At 34.4% G+C, this 21,210-nt stretch overlaps 1 protein-coding gene and 1 long non-coding RNA gene across 7 annotated transcripts in view; both read right to left on the bottom strand.

Moving 5' to 3' along the window:
• The window catches only part of LOC110373736 (uncharacterized protein), a 112,737-nt gene that overhangs the window by 44,508 nt on the left and 47,019 nt on the right, over window positions 1–21,210 (bottom strand). The window lies entirely within an intron of this gene.
• On the bottom strand, window positions 1,379–2,308 carry LOC135118551 (uncharacterized). Its single transcript, XR_010277665.1, has 2 exons — window positions 1,858–2,308; window positions 1,379–1,650 (listed from the first exon to the last, which is right to left on the bottom strand). It is a non-coding gene; the product is annotated as an uncharacterized LOC135118551 (long non-coding RNA).

Here is a 21,210-nt window from a genome sequence, read left to right as displayed (position 1 = left end):
TTCAGCGTTTATCCCGTCTTGTGACGGGGTCCGCTTTCCGTATCTTCTTCTTCCACTTCGCTCTATCCTGGACATCTTCCTCTTCGAGTTCGCAGATTTCCATGTCTTTCTTTACGACACTCAACCACCGCAACATTCAGAGAGGCATTTGACTTAAACATCGATAGTATCAGAAAATTGATAGATTTAAAGGATTCCAATCATTCATCAACTTTAAAGACAAAAATCTCAAGCATTAACCCTACCACCGCCGACGTGGTACAAAAGGCCCAGCTATTATTCGATTTATTAATAACTTCGACCCACTTCGTTCAACCACCTGTCATATCGCATTATTAATCTGTCGATGTCTTCAGAATATTCATTATAAAACGCTCGTTCTATTTACAGTCTATTTGATACTAATGTGTTTGGAATATCGTGATTATAGTATTGGCAAAGTAGTTTGTTGGCTTTTGTCAACATGGTTCTGGTTTGAGTTTGAATGGCATTAAAATGGTGCTTAGAGTTACAAGATTTATCGTTTAGTTACATTAATTCCTGTTTCTGAAATTAATAGCACAATTCTATGAGACAAAATAAAAATGTTACGGTATTTTTAACCTACTCGTGCATAGTTTGAAAAAAGATTTTTTATTTATTTTTCTTTCTTTCTAAGGAAATATAAAAAAAAACAAAAGCTCATCGTTCTACCATTTATTTCCTACTTTTGCGTTTCGTCAATTTATCATTAACTGTCTCTCCTAACCTTACACAGTTATTCGTATTGCGAACACGTTACCCTCCTTTGTAAAAGCCGCCGCGTTGAATTTTAAATGAAACAATTTATTAAAAGTTAGGACTTTTCATAGATTACACCATTTTCAATTAATTTGATCCTTGGGAATACATGGGCTTATTTCCTTTTTAATATTAATAAGGTAATATTGAGTTAATGGTTTAATAGATACCCATGTTCATTATTTAGACCAATTGTATCGTGTCTATCAATTTTATTTATATAGTATGTAATAATAGTTTATCAGTTGCGCTAGCACCCATAAAACAAGCTAAGAAATAGCTTACCATGGGGCTTACTGACCATGTTTGAAGGTGTCGTAATATTTATACATAATTATTATGTATTAAGAGCGCTATTACAAAATCGAATCGCTCAGGTTTAGGTAAATTAGACGATAGCCGGCAGCACTTGCGCGCGTGTGCGTCTAGTGAAATACGCAACGCACACCTGCGGACCGCCACGCGGCACAAACAAACTTGAGACTTTGCCACTTTTATTTTCGAAATAGTTTATTGGTTTTATAGTTTATGAAATATTATTTGTACCGATGAATTTTATAACCTAGAATAGCTCGATTGAGTTACAATAAACAAATAATCGTTTACAATTTTTAAATTATTTAATCGACAACCAAACTTTTCACCATGTTTATCAATTAGGTATAAGTAATTGATTTATAAAAAAACTAAAATCTATAATTCGTCTTCCATGTATTGTATCTTCATTTTCCTGCAACAATAAAAACTAGGAATGTAAATAGTTTATTAAAACAAATATGTCTGTTGCGAGTGACAAAAAATACTTACCATATTATTTGTACTGGTATCCGATTGAGTCTGATAATCTGAATTAAATATGCTTTCATTATCCTGCAAGAATCAAAGATATCCAATAATATTATTATGCAACAGCGAAACTAACGACGATGACATTTACGTACATATTTCTATATAACCAACATCAAAAAAAGAGAACCCAATCTATAACATTTTCGCATTAGAATATCATGGGTTAATACTTGTGTATATTACATTTCAATCAGATCATTATAACTAATAAATAAAATAAAAACTCACTAGTATCAAAACGAGTTCGTTGCGCAGGTTGCGCTATATTTTCGAGCTCCGGCGAGTTTGCGCGGCGCAACAGCGAGCGATACGTCCTCCCTCGATAAGCGCTTGGCGCTGACTAAAGTTGAACACCGCGCGTCACAAGATTTATATTGATTTTTGCATTGCAAACAAAAATTATTTTAAAATATTGTTTTACTTTTAAATAGACCAATTTTTTTTTCAAGCTTTATAACAATACCACCTTAATTATTAAATATGTTTTATTTGAATTTGGATTATACTTTCATAGATAAAAAATATAGTTTTGTACGGAAAATTGTCAGTAACTCTCAGTTTTATAGAATTATTTTTGGTGTATTACTGTATGAATTGTAATAAATTGGTGTAAGCAAGCACAAGTACAAGATATAGTTGTATCTTGAACATTTTTATAAATGGTTAAATTGCTATATCCTCGTAGTACAGAAGCATCAAAAGATTCCCAAAAGCAACATTTTATGAAACATCCTTTGCAGAGACAAAGATTTTACTGATGTACGTGGACAAATTAAAATATTTATTGAAAACAGCCCCAAGATAAATGATCAAACTTTCTTAATCTTATTTTTGTTTTTTTTTTTGTGACTATATCCAAAGCATAATGACGCATCAAAACTCGTATAAAACTCGAAAATTTGTGATAGCCCTCTTAAAACTATTAACAAAAACCCTAAAAAAACACATTCAAAAATCTCTTCAGAACCTCCACGACACATAAATACGAAATATCCGCACGTAATAAACTGAGCATTCATCTCTCACACAATAATTTATAACATTTATACCGTCCACAAACTAACTCTTTCCTTTATCCCCTAAAGAGACGTTAACGTCGAAAAGTTTTGACAGATACAAATCATCAACGTAATTAATAATAAACTGAAAATAAACCCGGTTCGCTTCATCACTTTGTTTGTTTGTTTGTAGTGGGTAAACTCAAAAACTACTGCACCTATTTCAATAATTCTTTCACCATTAGAAAGCTATATGATCTGAGAGTAACATAGACTATATTTTACCCAGGTACGGGTAGTAGTTCCCACGGGACGCGGGTGAATCCGCGGAAAAACGGCCAGTTAATAATGAACTGAAAATAAACCCGGTTCGCTTCATCATAAGACCGGAATTTGGCCGAGCGCTAAAGGGTTAAGTGAGATCCAATTATTGGGCGGAAGTAGAAGAAAAGGTATGCTGTGTTTTGAGAGAAAATTTTCGTCCTGTGTTTTGAGATGGGTTTGTTAAAAAACGTCTAAAGGTGCTTGTGAAGAATAATATAATATAGAGTAAGGAAGTTGAATATCATGTATAACTGAAAGATAAATGTTTCTTGTAGGTATTTTTTATGTATGAACTTACAGTTCTATAGAGTCAATACTTTATTTCCGATCAGAGAATGAATTCATCTTGTTAAATGAAAGGAAAACTATTGCTTTGTTAACCTAAGATTTAGCCTACAAACAACATTTTAAATGAGATGAGAAGACCTTGCAAATTTTTCTATTGCACATTTCTAAAGTGAAGTTTCCAAAATAAATTGCTGAAAGAAACTAGAATACCTACACACACGATTCAAGATCTGAACTGTACCGAGGAAGTGTAATATTTACGGACTATTAAAACTTGTGATTTCAAAGAGAAATACCTATTAATCTCTTTAAATATAATTTAGGCGCCATGATGGATATAAATAAATACATTGCGCAAAGCAAGTACGTAGACGTTTACAAATTCTTTATTTTTTATGAGTTTAAAATAAAACACTTTCTAGTTGTAAAACTAAAATTATCAGTTAGCTGAAAGCTACACTATCCTTGAATGAAAAAAGTTCCGCTGCTAATCGAATTAAATCCATTTGATTTGTTGGAACTTTTGTTTACTTCTTAATCGACTTTCAAAAAAGAGGTGGTTATCAATTCGGATTTCTGTTGTTTTTGTCCCTATATGAGAAAAATACAAAAATTATTTGTTGCTCCGAGTTAGAAGCTCAAGATTTCACATAGGCAAAATTAACAATCAAAACACTGCTAAACGGGCAAACTTGTTTTATGAAAAATATCTAAGCTATATGTTCCCTACATATCTGTTGCCTAGTTAAAACAAAATATAAAACCGAGATACAGTATTGAAAATACTGAATGACAGTGAAGATAGAATAGTTATGATGCGATATTACAGTTAAGGCATAAATATGTGCTCCCAAAGGATAGTGAAGACCCATTCACAGTAACGGTGGCAGTAAATTCAAATTTACATTTCTCTGAAGACTAAAGCCGTGGGTATGCACCATTCACCAATGCATGATGTGTTTTTAACAATTCAAAACAATTTTTCTTCATAACCAGTACTTACTTAAGTCTGTTTTCACTAATGGGCTTAATCTTCATATGAGACCACATCGGGGCCCAGTAGGGCCAAGGCGTGCCGGGGCTGCGGGTTGTTCGAAAGAGTTACCGCGGCCCTGGTACATAAAAGGCCTACGACGGAACACGACGGTTTTTAGTCAGTAAGAGTCTGACACTCCCTCACCGCTGCTAACCTACAGCAGGAGGGGTTCAAAAAAAAAAGACCAATATTTTTAAAAAAGCATCACGAAATATTACTACCACTCACGCCTCACGCCATTCCACTGGGCTTACAAGACAAAATACCTTGGTATCCATTTAACAAAGTCATCTAGGTATTAAAATTCAAAACAAATAGACGTTCCTCAAACTCACGTAAGTGTCAAAAGAGCATACAATTGCACTGAAAATAGATCTAGTATACACTAAGCTAAGAGCAAATAGACAACGGACATTTTGACTGGATACTGATGCAAACCTAGGTACAGTCAGCGTCAAATAGTTAGTGACACTCAGGGTATTCAAATAAATAGACGCAACCAAAACGTCAATAATATCGGTACAAACAAAGTGGAGAGCGTAGAAACCGAATACAATCAATCGCCTGTATGTGGGACTCCTCCGATCGGGTTTCCAATTGGAGAATCGAATCAGGTACCTGACATGTGCGGCCGTCCTTACATGCTACTTTATTTTTACCGATATTATTGACTTTTTGGTTGCGTCTATTTATTTGAATACCCTGAGTGTCACTAACTATTTGATGCTGACTGTACCTATATATTACGTGTAAACAATATGATGCAAATGTGTGGGTGTATACAACCTCTGTGTGGGTGTCGGGGAAAATTCATGAATAGAATCACGTGTTTTAATGTCTGATTGATTTTGTTATTACTATTGCGTTAGACGACGATGTATTTTGATGGGTGTTTTGTGGTGTCCAGTTAAATGGATTGTGAGACTGAATGGCAGACTCTTTGCTCGTAGGGTTAGGATTTCAAACCATTTTTTAAACGACTCCTCAAGAAAGAGGAGGTTCTAAATTCAGTTATGTAATTATTATCCTAATGCTTCCTTCTTCGGAGCTCATAGAAATACTTAACAGCCGCACGGTTCGATCGATGATGTTCGCAATGCTTGGCGTTGTCGGCCCGTGTATGACCGTCTTGTCATGATGAATTCCTCCGTGTTTCGGAATGCACGTTAAACTGGAGGATCCCAGCTAGTATTTGAACATCTTGAGCGGTCGTTACGAGTATTCAGAAGTTTTAAAGTCTGACTACCAGTCTTACTAAGGAGTGTCAGGTTTCCTGGGTAGTGAGTTACTGGCCAGATAGGCAGTCGCTCCATATAAAACACTGGTACTTAGCTGCATCTGGTCAGACTCAAAGCCGACCCCAACATAGATGGGCAAAAGCTAGACAGATCATGATGACTTCAGTCTTTAGTCTGTCATGCAATGACAGTTTTATTTTGCTTTGTTAAAGACAAGACCCTAAATGCAACATATTAATTTAATTTTTCTTGTCCTCAAGAACTATCATATTTTTTTTTAATATAATAGCTCATAAATAAGCGGAGGAGTAAATGTCAAAAGTGTTTTATTAAAAGAAATAACAAATTCTTGAGTAAAAAATAACTGTCACAAAAATAAGAAACATTATCTTGCAATGCTTGTCAACAAATTAGCGGAGTCCCTTGACTTAACATTCCTGAGACAAAACGAAAATATACTTTCAGTTTTTGTATATTTTCTTGGATATTACACAAGTTCTTTACCTATAATTAACAAACCACTATGAAAACTAGTTTCCATGGCTTTTGTCTCAATCGCAGCTCTTTCCAAGCAATTTGATACAAGGACTTTCCCCTTTTACCAAGATGTAATGTATGTACCTATGTGTCTAGTATTCCTTATTTCGTTTACTCTCATAATTCTGGAGTTGACTTACAATTTTTCACGCTCGTCTTGAGAGAACTATTCTGTATAGCTGGGTAAAATTAGATACTTATGTATAATCTACTTCTTCAAATGGGCTATCTATTAATTTCATTTTGAACCCTACAGTAAACTCTTTAGCCTTATATTATTAAGTATATCAATCAACAAGAGATGCAGTAAGCAATTCAAATGAATTCTTCTCGTCGTCAGTAACTAAACAAACCTATGGTTATTTTTTATCACCTTCAAACGGGTTGGGTATCGTTAAACTTTTAGTTATACTTAACCGTATGCGTTCATGACCCAAAATTGTTGGCAGTCAGTCAAACGGATTGTATAAACACTGAGTTGATACCGAACACGGAGCAAGGAACGATGAACGGAGATACCATAATGCAGGTAGGTCGGGCCTTCTTCTAGGTCAAATTTGTACGGTAGACATGACCAAAACGATCAGTTACTTTTGAACTAACGAGGCGTTTCCTTTCTTTGAGACATCTGTCAACGATTTTTGGTATTACAGAAATGGTCAGATCCAAAGAAGGCATATAAGGGCGAAGACTGCAACGTTCCTCGTTGCTCGCACACCCGCATAGTGGCGAGCTTACTTAGTACTTTCTTAGGTGATTTTCCGTCATGACACCTCCGCTAGTCATTTTGTTCTCCATGATACCGAAGATCTTGTGTCAGAAGCTCAATGGAATAATGGATGTGAAGGTAGTAAGGGACGGTGGATAATCAGGTTATTTTTGTTTGTATTGTTTTGATTATGGTTTTAATTAGGTTGGTTATTTTGCAACCCTTTGATCTGAAAGGCCTCGCACTGGAAAGGCCAAACATGAGTGATATTGAGCCATATTGTCATCATCATCATCTTTTGTTGGACGATTCGTGCTATCTATCCTTTTTAATAAACAAACCTTACGATACTACTTATAAGTATTGTAAAGGCGAAAGTTTTCATGCGTATGGGTGTATGTATGGAAGTTTGTTACCCTTTCTCCCAAAACCACTGAAAGATTTTTATGAAACTTGACAGAAACATAGCTTAGAGCTTAGGTATATACCAGAATAATGTTTAGGCCTTTTTATCCAGGTGCTGAAAGTACAAAGTTTCTACGCGACGCGGATAGCACAGCGCAACAGATAGTTTTCCATAGAGCTTCTTCATAGACATAGTTTCCCTTAGATATTGAAATTCTAGGACTAACGCTAAGTCGCGAACTTTCCCGACTTCAAAATTCTAGAATGAAGAAGTTAGTTAATTAAGGGAACTTTTAGAATGTAATCGTGAGATAATTATTATGAATTGTGGAGCCTCATAGTTGATGTATGCGGCGGTTTAACTTGCATCATAGGAATACTGTCTTACACTGCCGGATGAAAAGTGTGAATCTACACTACCTATGTATATTATAAACGTGAAGATTTGGATGTAGGAATGAATGAGTAGATGTTTGATGCTCTTTTACGCAAAAAGGTACTTAAATTAGGTTACTTAGGTATACAATGTTCGTCAAACTTTTTGTCATCATGAAATATTGTGCGAGTTACTGCATAGCAACGAAGAATTTAGAGGTATATAGGTGTGAGCCACAGGCGGAATTAAGGTGAGGATCGCCAACTTGTTTTGCGAGAACTAAACCTCATATACATCTGTCTTTTTCGCCATTATTTTATATTCATTACATAGTGAATTCGCACATTAAGTTCACGCTTATCAATCAGTTCAACTTTAAATCGATAATCGTGCTTTTTAAGTGTGGTAAAATGTGATATTTGTTCAAATGTCAGTAAAGGGTCAAACTTAAGAATTTTTGGTTTTATATGGGATTGTGGGTCATGGTTTTTTAATGCATTGTCTTTACAAGGCTTTTTTGAAGATCTTATAGGAATATATTATATTTCTTTGTATGGAAATAAGGTGACGATAAATTCTTAAATGTGTTGTTTGTGATTTTTATTCGCAGACTTTTATTTTATTTTTTGTAAGTAAAATAAATTTATAAGACGACGTAATATGACTCTTCTTTTACCCTAAAAGAGCATTTAAGAGCAACATGCTTAATAATGCATAAAAAATGGTTAATTTACCTTTATAATATGACAAGAAAATATTCCTATTTCGTCTTTTACGACTTTTCATATAAATACAGGCGCCAAACCGATGCTTTTTTTTATTCTACTAAAACAACAAAGACACATTTTAATAAAAAAATGAGTCATATTAAGGTACTTAAGACTAAAATAAATACCAATAAAAATACCTACCATACATAAAAGCTTTCAACTATTTTTAAACTCAGTCTTTGCTATCAATTTGTCATAAGAACATATGTGAGCCCTCCCATAACCATTAATAATAATGTACGAAAAACAACTTCATAGTTAAAATACCATTTTTCTTTAATCTTTGATGTTTACATAGTTTTTTTCGTTCTAACCGACTTCGATCAAGAGTTTCACAGCTTCACCATTTCAGACTTTTCTCAGTGAATCTTCCTTACCATATTCTTTCCATCATTATTCCTAAGATATAGCTAGAAATTAGGTAAATTATCAATAGCCTAGCCTTTTCCTAACCAAAGGGGGTCGGCTTCCAGTCTAAGCATATTTACAGTGTTTGTTGATGAATACATATTTTCTCTGGAGTCAAAATTGGTATGATTGAGCTAAAAGCAATCCTATTTATTTAAAATGTGAATGTTTTTCCCTCAATCTTAATGACTGAACGAATTTTAATGAAACTTCTAAGGAATAAATCTTCAGTATACATCCGATAAAATAAGGCTAGTATTTTATCGTAGGACGGAAAGTATTTCTTACTTCGAGACATAACTGAAACCGTGGGCAGAAACCAGTTAATCACATGTATAAACCTAAACCTTAAAATCATAACTATCAAAAAACCTTCAAACAATGGAATTTCAACTTTAATCTTACACAGACTTGTTAGTATTTCAGCGAATTGTCAAAATCAGCTGATGAGAGTATGTTTTCTTAAAGAATTGCGTCAAAAATATACACGGTAACAGAAATAGATAGTGTGTCTACGTATTTATTTCTTTATGCTATTTTTAACGGCGTCTGAGTGAAATACTGAGGGAATTGAGAGTTCACGTGTTAGGGAAGTTTGGAGTGATATTAAAAGGCTGGATTAAGATTGGTTTTTGGTTTTAATGTTTTAATAGATATGTGGTATAGTTAATTATTTGTATGTCATTATAATTATTATAAGTGGTTTACCCAAGTTCAGCTGTCAATGTTTGTACGATTTTTATTGAAAACTAGCTTCCGCCAGCGGCTTCGCCCGCGTGGTGTGTTAATAAAAAGTAGCCTATGTGTTAATCCAGGGTATCATATATCTACATACCAAATTTCAATCAAATCGGTCCAGCCGTTTTTGCGTGATTGAATAACAAACATACATCCATACATTCTCACAAACTTACGGATACTTATAAGTAGGATTAAATAAAAAAAACTTGCATTCCAATGATACTTTGACCATCCTTTGTCAAGCTTTTTTTTAATAATTGAAAACATCAACTTCAACTACAACCTTCTTAGCCGCATTATAAAAAGAATAAAAGCCTGCCTACAACACAATTATAGGAATTCCATATTTAAAACAAATCATTCACTTTTAAAATAAGAATATGCATTTAAAAATAAGTCATTATTTTAATTACAGCCAGCTCCGAAAACAAAGTGACTTCACATTTCATAGCAGACAGTTTGAATTCAGAACGTCTACACATAACAGCGTTCGATTTGAATAAATTATGACTATTCGAATATTTCCCGCCTAAATTATTCAAGATGGCATCTTATGCATTATCTATTTCAGTCGAATGCCATTGCCAAGGTATTTCGACTGAACGTTACGTAATTCGTAAATGGTTTAAAATGTGCTGAAAAATCTTTTTCAATATGTCAACTTTTTAGCGTGAGTCATATTTTAATGTTACGTTTTGTGAAAATCTTTGTTGTTTGTTGAAGTAGTTTAATGATTTATTCATGTTCTGTTTTTAATTTTATGATTTGTTAGTTTATTTTTGACGTTGGATCTATTTTGTCTTTTGCTTACCAGCGAATTTCTCGGCTGACCAATGTTCAACCATAATACAAGGACAATAAGGATATAAGTAACTTTTTTGAGTACCTATATCCAAGCGCCGTGTGAGTTTCAATACCCGATCTATTCGTGGTTTTGCCATTACAGGTTGCCATAATTTTTATGGCGCTAATGTCAGAAATCAATCTCCAATTAGGATAGATCGGTTATAGAAATCGACTACTTTTTACCAAAATATCTGCTGAAAAGTAAATTCGCCCAAAACAGATGACCAAACCATATCGTCACGGTGATCAAATGATTTACAATACCGCGGTGATCTCATTTAGGAGACCACGTCGTTAAGTCGGGTCTACACCGCCCTAAAATATTTATAGCAACCTAATAATGTACTGTAATATTATTTAATGGCGCTGTTGTGTTTGCTGCTTTATTCGTGCAGTTTGCCCATAGTTTTGACTTGTTAAAAACGATATATGTCGTGGTAGTCTAGTGGTTAAAGCTCCTGCCTCTAAACTACTAGTGTATGGTTTCAATTCCAGGTCGTTCAAGTACCTATAAAATTTTTCGAAGGTAGCTGAACTTTCTAAAATCTTGCACACCAATTACTGAGTTTAACTGAAGGAATACATATTGAGGGAACCTGGACTTTAATCCGTCTTAAGCGACCCTGATGATTAACGCTCATTCTTTCTCTGTATGAGAAAAGGCCTGTGCCTTGCAATGGGACAATAAATGTTGATGATGAAATACGCCACAGTTTTGATAATTAAATAAAAAATGGAGATATTATTATATGATAATCAGATTTTTTTACGTATATACTGAAATAGTCTAAATTAAATTGAAAACTTTCCTTCTTCACCAATAACCACGAACTACAGATACAATATAGAAAATACCGAAGACATTGAATAGTGGTAATGACACATTGCTAGTAGTTATAGAGTGAATTCAGTCGAGTCACGAGGCCCGTGCCTTAGCCACCCGCTGATTGGGCCGCTAAAATGACGATTAGACATTTAAGTAGTAATGTTATTAGGTTAAAGGTCTCGATCGAGAAATTATAGTAAAAAGAAAATATTTTATTTATCTTTTGGTTTTTACATTGAGTAGATACTTACTTCCCTAATAATAATAAATATTTAAAATGCTTATATTTCCAAGTAATTTGGGTACAGATTATAGATGAAACTTTGTTGGGCGTAATGTATTTTAGCGTAATAAAGTGTCACTGTAACATAAACCATCAACATCATAAATAGCCATTAATTCGCATATTATTAACTTGTAGCAGTTAAAGTCTATCAAAGTTTTTTTTTTTTATTAATGCTCAAGATCGTGCTAGACGGCTATTGCAGTCTTTCAAAGTCACAATTTTTTTACGCATTAAGCTCAGACTTTATTAAAAGGAAGAAAATAGAATAAATATAACGAATTAAATTCATGTCAAATTGGTCTCATGATAATAAATAAAAATATTTTTTTTTGTATATCACTTTTAGTATCTACCTAAGTACATTTTAGCGGCCCTGTTAAACGAAACAATAGCGAACGGTATCAGATCGCTGTATTAAATAATTATGCTATTATTATTCAAAATTAACGCTTACTAATCATATTTAGAATTATCTATTGTTGAACTAATCGTATCTATGGAAACATTTAATTATGTACCTTTTGTTCCTAATCAATATTGAATGAATCAAATTGGGATATGTATCAACACTTTTTTAGCATAGAGGTTTTATATGTCAGTCTTTATGATTTAAAAAATCAATAAATCCTAATATAAATAAATCATATTTGATACCTGATGTACCAAGCTGTCTTTTTAACCGACTTCCAAAAAAAAAATCAATCCAAAACCAAGCTGTCTTCAATTCATCGTCACCTTTTTAAATATGACTTTATACAAAACAGAAGCATCTCGACCGATTCGAACACTTCTGTCTTTGAATTTGAACTTGACTTATAAACACAAGTAGGTACACAAAAAAAACATCTTATAAAAAAATATACCGTGAAACCAGAGTGTAGTTGACACTCTTTGCAGTCTACATCTGTTCACGACATTACAGTGCTGCTAAGAAAATGTCCCGACAGGCTTTCCTTACAAAATCTTATTGTTTTCACTCATTCTTGTTGAGAAAATGCTCTTCAAATGTCAAGATGCTCTGGCGTTTTTAGAATGAAAAGGAACTTACAATGGGTAGCTAATATAGCTACTTTGGTATGTTTATTCGTTGCCTAGCAACAATAGTACAAACTGCATAGTTTGGGACTAGATAACGTTAAGCGAGGCATATTATGTCGCACTAGCTTCCGCCAGCGGTTTCAATTGTCCCGTGGGAACTACTTTATCCCACCCAAAACAAAAATGTGAAAGACTGCCAAGTTCGATAATATGGGAATGCTTCGCCTATAAAAGAAGTGAGATCTGAATAAGTACCAAGTTCCATACACATGCCTCAGTTAAAAATAGTTACTTTTTAATGATGTTACTTGGCAAGTTTTCACACACCTTGTTATAAACCTACTAAATGCAATGAATCAAGTATTTAATTTTCTATTAAAACTTGCCAAGTAACATCATTAAAAAGTAACTATTTTTAACTGAGGCATGTGTATGGAACTTGGTACTTATTCAGATCTCACTTCTTTTATAGGCGAAGCATTCCCATATTATCGAACTTGGCAGTCTTTCACATTTTTGTTTTGGGTGGGATTTCATTTATTTTTGTAAATTTGTTTATTTTATTTTTTTCTTATGATTAAGTTAGTTAAGGAAATGTCTCATTTATACTATCTTTCAGATTTTTGAATATGCACTATGCTTCTTACAAAGAAATGAACTAGATTAACTGAATGGACTAGATTTACCAACTGACTGACATGACATGTTATCATATATTATGTTCGTGGATCAAAGTTACACATTCGTCATTTTCGAAAGTGACTCGCACTTGGCCGTTTTCAGATTTTTACTTTACTTTGACTAAATACAAACCTTTGTAACGAATTTCAGATCGGTACGACCATTCGAAGACATATAAATATAGATAAATTTAGTTCGTTTTAGTTCCTTAGGGGTATAAAATTACAACTGGTATACACCTTCATTATTTTGAAACCGACTCACACTTGGCCATTTTCAGATTTTTCCCTTTACCTTGACATAAAGACCTACCTCCATGCCAAATTTCAAGTCAATACGACCATTGGAAGTGGTCTAGGTTTTTGATGAGTGAGTCAGTCAGTCAGTGAGTGTATAGTAAAAATAGCGATTTTCTGACGTCAATATCTCAAGACCTACAATAGGTATATTAATGAAATTTTGTATTTTAGATAAGTGAGGGGGTCTCAACAGATATTAGAAATTTGATATGCGTAAATAAAATAGATTTTGAGTTACAGGGGGGTCGAATTTGGCCCGAAATGGTTCGTGTAATATAACCCACGGCCGGTGTGTCGCTTTTTTTGCTCGAACTTGGCGGACACACTGCCGTGTGTCTAGATTCATCTGGATAAGAAGTGGCTTATAGCCTTCCTTGATAAGTAGGCTACCTAACGCCTAAATATTTTTTTCAATTCGGACCACACACACAAATATTTTTTTCAGGTCGGACACATGAACGCGTTTAAGCAAACAATCAAACTCTTGAGCTTTATAACATTCGTTTAGATTACTTAACGTGAAAACCAAAAAAACTTCATCAATCCTTATCTTAATTTTATTTGCAGTCAGCGCAGCATGTTTTCTTCTTCCACACTCTTCTGTATGAAAATACCAACAAATGATGTACAACTTTTTTCAACCCAATCAGATGAAAAGACACGTGCCCAACTTAACCCATCCAGACATATTCAATAAACAGATTGTTAGCCATAACTGTCTGACATTCACAGTTCTATGTCGTATTGTCAATACATTAGGGTCGGCTACTTGTGGCTGACGTCGGCCTGACGTTCGTCCTAACGTCGGCCTGACGTCACTGGACCATCAGCCATTGTTCTAGGTTTTTGTGTTAATTCTATTGTTTTGGGGGTAGACATGGTTATGTAAAGGGTAGTAGTATCTATTATATAGGGTGGTCTTTTAGTTAAGGTGAAAAGGGTTATGCGGTACCTAGATACAAGAATGGAATTCAAAGATTGAATGCACCAAGAGGAAATTAATCAGAACTTTAGAGGAATAACAGTTAAGTATGGTTTAATTATCTAGGATACGTTTCATTGAATTGAGTTATCGCTACCATAGTACACAAAAGAGCTCCAGAAGGATCAAGGGTGGGTTTCAATGACTAAGAGTCTGACACTTTCTCGTGCTGAACACCTAGCGGAAGAGATCATCTAATGATTTCCCAATTCCCATCTTCATCATCATCTTGGGCTGCGGGACTGTTCGAAAGAGTTACCGCGGCGTTTGGTACATAAAAGGCCTACGACGGAACACGATGGTTTTTAGTCAGTAAGAGTCTTACACTCCCTTACCGCTGCTAACCCACAGTGGGGTCATTTGATGATTTTTGACTTCGTAAAAAAAAGTTGGCACTTCTGCAAAAAACAGTTTCATCATCATCTCCCGAGCCTTTTCCCAACTATGTTGGGGTCGGCTTCAATTCTAACAAAGAACAGTTAATAAGTTTAAAACATTGCAAAGTACTGTTACAAAGTACAGCAATACACTAAAATACTGTTGCAATAAATATTCCTTCGTTCCTAGTTCTTATTGCACTTGTAGCAATTTATAGACCGGCTGTAACTGTAAATTGGAGTTTTTTTCAAGTGAACGGCAGAGAAAAGGGTTTGGTATCGATACACGTTGTATTTTTGGAAAATAGTGATAATGAAAAGAAATAGAAAATTGATGGATTATTTGTAAAACGTGCCAGTCTTATCAAGGGGTTACCCAGGAAATTGGATTAAAGAGGTCAGATAGGCGTTTTTAGTCAGCTGAAAGTAGAAAATACTACTAGATACTTATCTGTGTTAGTTAGGTTAGTCTGGAACTTTGTATCATCTCCCGAGCCTTTTCCCAATTATGTTGAGGTCGGCTTCCAGTCTAACTGGAGGCAGTTGAGTACCAGTGTTTTACAAGGAGCGACTGCCTATCTGACCTCCTCAACCCAGTTAACAGGGCAGCCCAATAACCCTACAGTTTGTAGTGCCCCCGAAATACGGTCATTGTTCTCGAAGATATACTTGAAGGTACATACAAACTTTGAAAGTATTAACAAAACTCAATAACCCAGTGTATTTAGTGTAAAGACTAGCTAAGATTGAATCATTATTTCGTGAAAATATTTACGTACTTACTCATATATATATTATGTTTTAGACGCCGCCGGCAAAGATTAATTGTATTCTAAATATAAATCTTCTAAACAGCGAAGACATATTGTTTTTAGTGGTATTTGGCTTTCAGAAGTAGTATTTTTATTTTGTACCTACTACTTCTTTAAAATAGATAGTTTTTAATTAAACCATTTCTGTTATGTCACTTTTATTTAAACTGAAAAAACGTATTGTTTTTCTTGTTCTTGAAAAAAAAAAATTAATGCCAAAATCTAGAAATACAAAAATCCGTTTCAAAAACAACGGAATATCCAAAATAAACCGTACCCGCAACATAAAAACCGGTATTTACCGACAAAACCGCGGGCAGCACTAGTTTAGTGATGAGGTAAAATGTATTGCGATTCCGCACTTGGACGAATGCCAGCACCTCTTCCGTTCTGATCGTCGAATAAAAACCGATAACGTTTAGGGACGAAAACGTATCACACTAGAATTCGTTTTTGAAGTTAGCTTGATTAAATGTCCCATCTTTACCATATGGTTTTGTCACAAAGAAATAGAGAACAAGATAAAATCTATCAATTGTGAGAGTGCAAAAATAATTTCAATAGGCAGGTATTCATTTTAAAGAGGTTGCTCTGAAATATAAATAAGATATGAAATTCTTTATCTTGTGAAACTTTAACTACTTACAAGAGATCAATATTTTTTTCATAATTTATTTTTATTTGGTGGATCCCATCAGTTGCACTTGCGTCCCCAGATAAAAAGAAGCTTATGAGCTTTCTTTCTTACACTCTATTCTAGACAACCTATTTAGTTACCAAACATTTTGAATCGGTTCAGTAGTTTAGACGTGAAAGCGCGACATGACGCGGTAGGCACAGTCAGGCAAAATTAGGAAACATTTTATTTTACTTCGAGGTGCGAAAGCTTACCAAAATCTACCCAATTAACCAATACTATAGTTTTTTAACGAGATTACCATACAACACGAAAGAACACTCAGTAAATACTTGATTGCCGTTAATTGCTATCAAGGCCTATTTCTAAGTAAGTAATATTCATATCAATTATCCACTTATGTTTGATTATTGTACAAGATATTTAATTTTACGAAAGCGGGTAAGCCAAGCTTGTGTGTGTAAGTGTAGAAACACATTGTTTATGTATGCGTATGCTCGGAAGCGCTCAGTATTGGCCCAATCGCCGAGTCATACAAAGACAATCTTCATGTACATTTACACACACAACTAAGATTCAACCGCTTTCGTGAAATAAAACATCTTAACTAATCTTTCCAAGTAACTTGACAGGTTTCTGACTAATAGCTCGAAAGTTGCCAGTAAAGAAAAGACAAACTGCCACATAAATCGTTGGGAACATCGGCTGTGTTGCCAGTTTACCTTATAGGGAAAATTACATTATACCTACTTTTAGCTGATAGATGTCTTTAGCTATTCAACGAGGTTATTTTTGATCGATTTATTGGCAGTTCTATTAAAACAAATAATGTAATGACCAATGATCATTGATCACACAAATAATCATAATTCAAAAACTGCCGTAAATGAGTACATTCATAGATCTGCCTAGCTTTTTGAATTATGTTGAGATCCACTTCCAGTCTAACCAGATCCAGGTGAGTACTAGTGTTTAACATGGAGCAACTGTCTCTATGACCTTCACAACCTAAATACCAGTTAACTCCAATCCCACTGAAATATCACTTATTATCACACTCTTTGACTTCTAACAAACCACAGCAATAAAAAAATCCCTAACATCATAAAATTACTATTATAAATCACAACATAATAACTTCATAAAAAAAATATTAAATATTATTAAACTATTTCAAATGTCCCCATTTGCGTTACGAAAGCGTGTTAACCGGGATAGCGCTCATTGGTACGAATTTGTACGAATTACGTGCCCCGTTAGTGAAATGTCAACAACACTATGATATTTATGAAGAATGTTTGGTATTCTTTTGTTTTTTTTTTCTGTAGATATTGGGGTAAAGGCAGGGAAAACATATGGGTATCTTCTAAGTTTATATATCTACTAATCTTGTCTTTACAATAACTAGCTAATATTTTACCAGCTGATCCCGCGAACTTCGTATCGTTTAAACTTTCCCTGGAACTCTACAAATATTTTAAAACCAAAAAAAGCCAAATCGGTCCAGCCATTCTCGAGTTTTAGTCAGACTAACGAACAGCAATTCATTTTTATATATAAGACTAGCTGATCCCGCGAACTTCGTTATCGTTTAAGCCTTCCCTGGCCCTCTACAAACATTTTAAAACCAAAATGAGCCAAAGCAATGGATTGACATATTAATTGTCAAATCTAATGTCAAATATTATGATTGCGTTCAGAAATTTAACTTAAGATTTATAATTTAAGTTGATCCCGCGAACTTCGTATCGTTTAAACCTTCCCTGGACCTCTACAAACACTTTAAAACCAAAATAAGCCAAATCGGTCCAGCCATTTTCGAGTTTTAGTGAGACTAACGAACAGCAATTCATTTTTATATATAAGATGGAGAATATAGAGATAAAGAGATAGTGAGTGAAATTGTGACGTTATAGGTAATAATTATTATTTACGAATCGATTTAAGAAATTATTTAGTAACGGAACGCTACACAACAGTGAAATATTTTTTTAATTGATTCAGTAGTTTTGGAGCCTTTAGGATACAAACAAAAAAATGTTTCCTCTTTATTGCATTAGTCTAGAAGTTTTGATGGATGCGGTAGGTAAGTAGTTCCCTCAGAAAGCACGTGAAATCGCGAGAATCTCCCAGTACTTTATAAACTAACATATTTACAAAACAAATTACTTAAACCTACTTAGATACACACCCATACCTTCACAGTCCCTGAAATTCACTCGAGAAGTGGGAGCGAATCAATACCTACCGTTGCTAAGTGTCCTAGGCTACTTGCATTTGCGTGTAAACTTGCACACATGCATACAGAATGATGAATGTTATACGGTTCAATTATTCAAAGATTGAGTTAGGATGGAATTTCGACCTTATGCTGTTAGATTTAAGGTAGCTTTTGCTGTGGGATGTTGGTGATGCAATTATAGCGTTGTAATTTTGGTTACACTGTCTTCAAGGGTTTGCGTTCTGCTAATTAATGCTTATTATAATATAAAGGATACATTGTTTATTTGTTTAATTTTGCCCTTTAAAGACTCCGAAACTACTGAACCGATTTGAAAAATTCTATCACTGTTGTGAAGACAGGTTGAAGATGGTGAAAATATTTTTAAAAATGTCAAATCATTAAATACTAGGAAATAAGTCTGACTGTAAGAAATATATGACTTTCCTTGTTTTTATACTAACCAAAGGAAAGTAATACATTTTCTTCCGATAACTAGATAGCTTCCTTGGTAATATTTTATTGCTCTAGTGAGAAAACAAGATCGATAGAGTTCCTAGGATTCTATATGCAACGATTCCTTGAAGTATCTCTTTTATAAATATATAGACGGACTGGCTTTCAAACAAGATGATTTTCCGCCTAGTTTTTCTACATTTTGTTTAATATTATTTTTTGATCCCTGACTTGTCAATTCTTTTTCTTCTTCTTCCTGCCCTGTTCGCAAGTTATTTGGTATAACATGCATAGATTCCTCTCTGTCAGCTGTCATACTAAATTATTTCGTTCGTTCATGTCTTCTTTTTCTTTATGATTTTTAAGATTATAAGGCTATGTATAAGCCAAGCTGAAAGTCCCCGACTAACCTACCCAACCAAAATTGAGAATTTAATTGATCGCATCTGCTTTGACCTATATCATGTTATAATAGACCTTAGAACCAAAACATAGATGACCTTACGAAAAAGATATACAGGCGCTTTTCATTTGTTTCAGATTTGCTTGCAAATATTCTACACCACGGACTACCTAAGCCTCAGACAACTGACGATCTACCCCTAACATCAACAACAAAAGCATGATGGAACCACATTGGCAATTCGCAGCAATTCCTAGGAATGTTTCGGAGCTTACCTACATAACGCAGTAACTGAGACACTCGGTGCTGCTCCGCCACTGACCTGATTCTGCTATGAATCATAGCCTTAGGATTGGTACAGATGGGAGTATGCTAATGAGAGCAGATATTGCTTGTACATTTTGAATTGTTTGATTGAAAATGAAGGAGCCCGTGGCTAAGTAACAGGTGGAGTTGATTATAAGGTTAAGCAACGCTTGGTTTGGCGGGTCCGTGGATGGGAGACCATATTGTCGTGACGAGTTCCTCCTTGTTTTGGAAGGCAAGGAAAATTGGAGGCTGTCATTTCTACGGTTACGGCTTTCTAGACTGGATCCAGAAAGTCTGTAGTCCCTGGTTGGCCCTGTAGCTTGGTTGAGGAGATCAGGTTGGTGGATGCTCCATATAAAGCACTGGTACTCAGCTGCATCCAGATAGACTGGAAGATAACCAAAATCATTAGGAAAAGGCTAGGCAAATGATAGTAGTAATATTATGTAAAACAAATTTTCGTCTGATTTCTTCTGCCAAAATGTTAACTTTGCATATTACTCGGAAAATAATCTTACCACAAATGTGCAACAAGCCTTACCAGCTTCGATTGCGAAACTTGTGTTGTGATTTACTAAAGCGATAGTTTGACAGCACACAAGTATTTACCTACTTGAAATCTACCCATCTGAAATATTTCAAAGATTTTTCAATTTAACACGATTCCAGGAAAAATCTCGCGCTGAAAATTCTGTCTGCAGAACTATGTACGATAGCTATAGGTATAGACTGACACGTGCTTGAAAAGTTCAGGATGAGATTCCACTAAAAATTTTTGTTTGTGCATCGGTGCGAGTCCACAAACACAAAAATTACACGACAGCTCACTTAATTAGTCCTCTGAATATTTTTTTTATATAGGGCAACTTAATTTTTTTTTATAAATCCAGAAAACTCTAATAAAAAATATAGACAAAAAAGGGCATTCACGCATTTATTAATTTTTATTTATTTCATGAGAAGTCAACTTCACAGCTATAGATACATATGTAGTTCTATGCATATGTAAAAGATAATTTATTTTTATATATAAATAAAAATTTATGATATAATAAATGCCCTTTTGTACCACAACAAGTTATATATTAAATCATAAATTTTCTCAAAAATGAATCTCAAACCAGTTCCCAACAATTTGATCGCAATTGATCTCCGACCTAGCATGTTACACGTGTTCGAGCCAGCAATAAATGTTCGAGTATCGGAAATATGCGCGAGGGGGCGTTATTATTTCCTTAGCAACTCCATTTTGTAGGAAAACCCGAGTTTGCCAAGGTACGATCATTGCCAATGCCGACCATGTCAGTTTTGTGAAATAACATGTGTATTTAAAACAAACATGGCGTCAAAATTACAAATGGGTTAGGCTAATTGATGGACTAATCTGCGGAACGAGCGGCGAGTTTAGTAATTTTGTAGCATCGCCAATATTACTTACTAAAAAATACAAATAAAGCCAACACTGTGTCTAGCTGTTCTTTTGTATATACTTTACAACTATTGAACCGATTTTAGCGCAGTTTTCACAATTAGATGAAGTGATAGAACACTTCATCTAATTGTGAAAACTGCGCAGAC

Source organism: Helicoverpa armigera, chromosome 23, assembly GCF_030705265.1.
Source record: "Helicoverpa armigera isolate CAAS_96S chromosome 23, ASM3070526v1, whole genome shotgun sequence".
In the NCBI taxonomy this organism is placed as follows: Eukaryota; Metazoa; Arthropoda; class Insecta; order Lepidoptera; family Noctuidae; genus Helicoverpa; species Helicoverpa armigera.
This window is presented reverse-complemented; position numbering and strand designations above follow the sequence as displayed.